At 35.8% G+C, this 7,654-nt stretch overlaps 1 pseudogene; it reads left to right on the top strand.

Annotated features, from left to right (window-relative positions):
* Window positions 1-4,097: 4,097 nt before the first annotated feature.
* Window positions 4,098-4,197, top strand: LOC115940263 (U6 spliceosomal RNA; annotated as a pseudogene).
* The last annotated feature ends 3,457 nt before the right edge of the window (window positions 4,198-7,654 follow it).

Below are 7,654 nucleotides of genomic sequence, written 5' to 3'. Positions count from 1 at the left end.
GTTAGCATGTAAATGGTTACAACTGGACTTTGAGGAGGGCAATCTCGTTGCAAGTCATAGGTGAAGTTCCTCCAAAGACGCTCTGGTTTACTGGGATGCTGTGGGACCTAGGACAGCTAGCCACAGGTCATCCCGCGGCAGTCACTGTTAAAAGAATAAATTAGAATACAATACTACATACTTGAAATTCCACAGTAGCCTGGGGGCCAATGTTTTTCAATTTTAACGCTTTTTCACCAGAAGTAACAGTTCTATAGGTTTTGTATGCAAAATGGTCTATTGGTAAATAAAAGCAATATGTGGTACTGCTCATAAAATCACCCTTTCTCCTCAGATGGCAGGAGCAATCCAGGGTACATATTTTAATCAGTTTATTTTTTTTTTTTAAGAATTATTATTAACTCTGCAGCGGTGTCCTTCACCAGCTTCCTTTTATAATTAAAAACTTTTTTCCCTCAAATCCCCTTCTCCAGCAAGCAGCCTGTTGCCTGAAGTTTTAATCCTTCATTACTAGTTAAAACAAAATCACCAATTAGGCACATGAACACGTCTGTATTAATCTCATTAAGGTGATGGCACCAAATAAATTGGAACTATTTTTGTGCTTTTACTGTGTTCCTATGGCTTTATCAGGCCCTGTGGTCATATACAAAGACCTCGAAGCTTAGTCATTTAGAGTCATTCGGTTGTGGACTGAATGTGGCATTACCATCTATGGCTGAAAATTGCTTTCAGCTTTTAAACTGCACCGACTAGTCTGTAGTTAATCTTAGATCATTCACTCGCAAAATTAAATGAGCCAGAACGATGGTCTTTTTTTTTTATAAAATAATACATCACAAAACACTTATTTGCCCTGCCCAAAAGAGAGATCAAATTCATTTAAAATCCCATAAACCAGAGTTGTGAATTTTTAATTTTATTTAGTAGCAGAGAAATAGAGGGTAAGCTATCTTTCTACAGCACATCATTGCTATAAATTTACATATGGAACATGGTTTGATGCTTAACCAACCTTTAATCTACGTTTGATGTATACTTCTACTTCAATGTGGTCATGTGACACCCTTATTAATGCAAATGTAAAAAAGAGTGTTTTGGATCTCTGATGTAATTAGCCATAAACCATGTTAAAAAAAAAGGGGGAGCCTACTTGAGTCACTAGCATTGCATATAAAGTTCACAGTTATCATCACAGAAGAATAACCTTAAGAAACTAAGTTTAAGATTTTTACTCCACTCATTCCTCTATTTTCTGCCCAAGTAAATTAAAGACCATTTTATGATACCAGCGATAGTCAACTATGAGTTGATTGCTCAATAATTCATTTCTTTGGAGTAAAACATTTTAATTTTCACAGGATTTTTAGCCTGTTTCTTGTAAAAGTGAAATCACATTGAGAGAAAAATGCTAATTGAGGCAGGGAAAATGTGACTTTTTTTTCCATCATGAGGGTATGTTATCATCATTTCAAACACCTCATCTTTTAAAGGAAAACAGTGGGTATGTTCACTTGTTGTGGGTTCCTTCCCTTCCCACTGCCATACCCCACAACGCGGACCAAATACATAGGTTTTGATTCTGGCAGTCCCTAATTTTAGACTCTACAAACCTTGAGCCACGTCACATGAGGGGAGGTCACTTCATCGTGCCAGATGGAGGCAAAAAATTCAGATATTTTGAGAGGCTGACCCAGTGTCATTCCCCTGGTGGATGACAGGATGTTAAGGTTAGATATTGGAAAATAAGGTTCATGCTACTCTGTCAGTGGGGCGAGTGCAAGCTGCCTGTTTGACAGAGAAGGTGGTGTGTGGTCTGGACCTCAAGAAAAAGGAAGTCAGCCACCCAGATCAAAAATTACCCTGTCGGCCATCCAAAAATGATTCTGACATCAGCTTAGAGAGGCAGGGGAAAAAAAATGGTGAAAAAAATGAAAATTGTACTTTGTTCTGGGATAGTCTAGGGAAATTCGTGGATCCGTAATTGCCAAAGGCACATCGGTGACATCTCTTTATTTTTACTGTATGTTGCAAATGTACCTGACTCAAGTTATACAATTCTAAAGTTAATCATTCATCACTTCCTAAAAATAGAGTGTTTTAAGTAAAGTACAGTGAAATAATATGCATTTCTATTTGACCCTTCTTTTTAATTTGAACAGAAGCAAAAGTCACTGAAATTGATAGAAGCCACCCATTAGTTATATAATTATTTTGCCCACTATGGACATGTCCTTCTATTTCACTTGTCATAATTTAGGAAAAAAATGATTTTGTGGCCAAAACATCATACTCATTTTATTGAGACTGTCCTGTCTTAAGGTCTTAAAAACTTTCTTGAGACTCCTTGATCTGATTCTAAATATAACTACATTCCTTAAGTCTCATCATATTGCTGCATTAAGAGATATTGGGCTTATATTTTTCAACAAATTTTAATGATCTGAAAGGACCTAAATCTATCCAAGATTTGTCTCTTTTCTGAGAATGTGGATGAAGTAAAAGGTACATACCTATTTTTAAACATCTTCCAACTGTGACGTGACCATTTAAGTACTTCACACTATTAGTTTTTTTCCATCTCAAGAAAAATATCTGCATATTGTTGTTTATTCTGTAAAATATTCCTTTTTTTAATAGGCTGAACCAAATAATTTCTCATTTTTACAGGCTTCACTTCACTTTTCTCACAGTGAATAAATTGCAACTTATTTCCATGAAATTCACAGATGACACAGATCTTTATTTTGCATAAAGGCATAAAGAAGTGTCTAATATCTTCAATATTCATCTGCTAAGTGGACATTTGCATTGGGTTAGAACGGAAAGAGAGCCCCAACCCTCCCGCAGTGACAGCTGTACAACGGGATGACATCTGACAGCTGTGACAGTGCTGAAGGGAAACTCAGATGACTCGCCGCCTCCGTGATCCAATTACAGCACACATCCCTCTGACAGAGCCAGCAGCTTGACTCCAGCGTTTGGAAGGACAGTATTGATCTCTTGTCAGAAACCAGTTGCCTGCCTGCAATTGTGCGTTGCTGAACTTTGAAAAGCTAGAGTACCCTCTTAAATGATAGGGGCAGTCAGGTTATAGTATTCAGGTACAAAGAGAGGTGCAAAGGGTATCTGCTAAATGCTCGGAACTTGAACAAATCATAACAATATGACAGTGCAATCATACTCAAGGAGCCCAGCTGATCTCGCTGGCTACTGTCTGTGCTAATGGAAAGACAGCTCTTTGTGTTTAGTGGGATGATCTTACTTGATGAAAAGGCCACTGCAATTAGGGCATGCCGGTCGGCTGTGCTGGGTGACAGCAGCTTGGATGGTGTAATGGCAGTTGCCAATAACCCTAACTTCAAGAAAACAGACAATCCGGCCTTTGAGCCTAACACTCTTGGCCCCTCTACTTCACACCTCTGTTCAGCTTTTACTTTAAATTTCGCAAGGGCAGTGTGGTACAACCTCACCAAACAGAACAACTTGGTCAAGAGGTCAAGTACCCGTCTCCTCTTGCTTTCGATTCCTGACTTCCTGAGAGTGAGAGAGAGAGAGAAAGAGAGAGGGAAAAGGAGAGAGAGAGACAGAGAGAGACACCCATGCAAAAGATTAACAAACATAAGCATATCTTTCCACTATAATTTAAAGGAAGCTAATGTGTGAGCATCAATATTCTAAGATGCAAAACTTTAAGATACATTTTTAAGACTAGGATGGTAAAGCAAGAGGCTAACATTATGGTGGAGATAAGAGATATCTAATGGCAAATGATCTAATATTTTAAGGTATATGTGACTCTCAATGTTCAAAAACTATCAAAATCCCAGGATAATTAAAAGTTATCTCCAGTTTACCTTTATTATTTTAGGATTGGATAAAGATGGATGAAATATGCTAAAACTTAGAGCATACACAAAACTTAGAATGCAAATCATTTCAGGCTCTTCCTCAAGTGCAGCTCCAAAAGATAACGTACTTGGGTAGGAGTACAACAAGTTAAAATAAGTACTGGAACACACACACAAGCACTCACGTACATACACAAATTATACCAGAGTAGACAACTCTATGATCAGAAAAATTAAGTCTAGTCCTTGCTTCTGCAACACATATACTAAAATTAGAACAATACAGAGATCAGCATGGCCCCTGTGCAGGGATGATCCACAAAATCAAGAAGCGTGCCATATTTTAAAATAAATATTCTTTTTTTATTGAAGGATTGATGACTCACGATGTTCCATTAGTTTCAGGTGTACAGCACAGTGATTCGACAAGTCTATATGTTACGCTATGGTCACTACAAGTGTAGCTACCGTCTGTCACCCTACAACGTTATTACCGTACCACTGACGATATTCCCAATGCTGTGCCTTTCATCCCCATGAATTATTCATTCCATAACTGGAAGCCGGTACCGTCCATTCTAAATATTCTTTGTGTACCTCACATTTAGAACTTTCCTTAACTTTAGAAGTTTTTTCTGTGCTTGTTGAAGAGGTAATAAGCATTATTAACTCTAGGTAGACAGGTAGTGAAAACCAAAGCTATAGAATGGGTATAATGGCAAAACTGGCAAATTGACATTATATAAACCATAGATGTAAATCACTGACTATTTCAAATAGTCAAATGTTGAAGAACAGTTTTGTTTATTTAAAAAATAAAATAAGGTATGAAAACTAGGGCTTCAGAAATGAGCAGAGAACTAGTGATCAAAAGCATGAAAAAAACTTCGGGAGAGCTGTAGAGCAGAGAAAAATTGAGATATAATAGTATCTAAGATAGAAGAAAAGACAGAACCAATGATCCAAATCCTTAATATATACTCACAAACACTCCTATTCACACATATGTAAATAAATGCTAATTAAAACACCTGAGATAGCCCAAATATATAAATTGGGTAATACGAAATTAATGAGAGTATGGAGATACAGACATTCGTGTCTTCTTTAGGGGAGTGTAAATTGTGACAGTTTTTCTCAAGGTTAATTTGAGAAATATCTATCTGAAATCCATTGTGAAGAAAAATTGCTCAAAGATTTATATGCAAGAACATTCATTACAATATTGTTTGTAATGAGAAAAAATGAAAATAACCTGAATATCCGGTTGGAGGGGATGAAGTAACTATATCATGATGCATGTGTAAAATAGGATAGCCAATAAAGGGAATGAGGTGGATTTATATAAGCTGATATGAAATTTTCTCCACGATATAAATATAGTATTAACTTATTTGTATAAAAGTGTACACAAAACAAACACATATGTAGGGATATTTGTATATTTGTGCATATATGAATATGTATGACATCTATATCTACATATGCATCCTTTATGCATATTAACATTTCTGGAAATACAAACAAGAAACTGATAATAGTGGTTATCTATTGTGAGTTGGAGATGGTAAAATTTACTTTTAATTTGTATTACCTTACACTATTTACATGCATATGTATTGTCTTGATAATTTTTTAAATTAGTTAATTAAATGTTTTTGTGTTAATGATCTCTTAACTAACATAAAACTAGCCTAAAGATAGAACCTAAAGAATTCGTAGTCTTCATTCCTTTGTTAAACCTTTTTTTTTTGTTATCTATCGTAGATGTCAGATTTATGCTCATTTGGGAACATGAAGAGTAATTTGCCTGACCACAAGAATCTCATGGTCTAGTTGGGGAGATTTAAAATAAAAGGGGGCTAGGAAGAATGTTTCACATTATGGTAGATATAAGGAACAGGATGTCAAGGAAATATGCCTAGAGGACCCTAGATTTAAGTCTCAGATGGAAATGTGGTCAGCCAAGTGAGGGAAGGCATAGGCCCCAGGATTTAAAGCACAGAAAACAGCATGGACAAAAGAAAAAGGGAGCATGCAGGCAGTTCAATACGACTCATCCTCAGAAAACAGATAAGCAGTGAAAGACGAATCTGGAGAGGAAAGTAAATATTTCAAGGGGAAAAATGGGGATTAATGACTAAAAACTCCTGCAAAAGTTCCAAATTGTTTCAATCATTGATATAGTATAGAGATGCAGTTGTCCGAATATTATGTTGAAAACTAAGAATCACGTGGGCTTCACATTAAAAGAAGCAGATTCATGAAGTCCAACACATACTCGTCAAATTTAACTGATAATCTGCATTCATTAACAAGTATCCCTGGTGATTGTTATCATCTGACAAGTTCAGAAAACATTCGTGGAACATTACAATATCCATTGGGCTATTTACCTTGAGCCAAAACTTGATCCACCAGAGAAAAAACTACCTAGACCAAATGAAAAACTCCATCTTTGATTTTTTTTCTATAGTGGCAAATATTAAGAAAAATATATAACACAAAATCTTAATTCCACCAAGCCCCTATTATGAGATAATTGTTTACTTTCTTGATGAATAAATAAATAAATAAATAGATAAATAAATAAATAATTATATTTCCTTGAAAGCATCTCATAGAACAAAGAAAGTCCATAACCTTTATACATCTGACTTTTTAGGACAATTTATTACGAATTCAAATTATAGAATAGTATGAACTTATAAACATTTTAAAATAAAAGATTCTACTATGAAATTGAAAAAATATAGATATTATGAAATCCCCTTGAAGTAGTTTACATTTTTAATTATTTTCAATCTTACTCTAGTTCCTTAAATTTTTGAATTGTTTTATGACTTTAAAATACATTTCACTCATATTAGTTTTACCTTCTCCATTAAATAGGTGAATAACTTTACCAGTAAACATTTACTATATTTTAATAGCTTCTGTTTTCTAGAAGTCTGGAAATATAGATCTCTTACAGGCCAAACCACAGCAAAGAAAGAGAATATGTATTTCTAGCTTCATTACAGCCCTCAAGATGGTGAGCTTGTTGTTCTGAGTATTAGGCTTCTGTGGTCTAATTGTAGGAATTGATCTCTTTGTGGCTCATTTAACATTGTTCTGCTCCGTTTCAAAAGACTGTGCCCTTAAACCTGTCGATCTCTCAAATACCTGCCATTGGTCAGAAGGAAAATGAAGGAAGAGTGTAGATGGTTTCATAGAAAAATACACAACCAATAAATTTAATTCAATTCAATTCAATTCAGTGGAACAAAAACTTAAAGAATTCTATACCATGGATGCAAAACCAGGAATCATGAACTGGAGCTCAAAGATGATATGGTTAATAAGCACAAATAAATATGTAAAAGAAATAAAACAGTTTCGTGAGGAAACATAATACCAGAAATATATGCAAGGCACAGGAGAGTGAGGGTTATCTGATGAGAAAGTAGGGAAGAACGTATTTATGAATTTAAGATAATTCTAAATGATAAGTAAGCATTCATCAAATTTATAGGGTTTGGAGAGAGGTTCATTCTGAGCAGAAAGAGTAGCGTACCCAAAGGCACATGATAGTGTGCACATCAGAAAACTGAAGTGTTTAGTATTTTTTTTTTAAAGATTTTATTTATTTATTTGAGAGAGAGAGTGAGAGAGAGAAAGAGCACAAGAGGGGGGAGCAGGAGAGGGAGAAGCAGACTCCCCGCCGAGCAGGGAGCCCGATGCGGGACTCGATCCCGGGACTCCAGGATCATGACCTGAGCCGAAGGCAGTCGCTTAACCAACTGAGCCACCCAGGCGCCCTG

This window comes from Leptonychotes weddellii, chromosome 3 (assembly GCF_054177405.1).
Source record: "Leptonychotes weddellii isolate Sample4059 chromosome 3, ASM5417740v2, whole genome shotgun sequence".
NCBI lineage: Eukaryota > Metazoa > Chordata > Mammalia > Carnivora > Phocidae > Leptonychotes > Leptonychotes weddellii.
The sequence above is the reverse complement of the archived record's forward strand: the minus strand, read 5'-3'. Positions and strand labels throughout refer to the sequence as shown.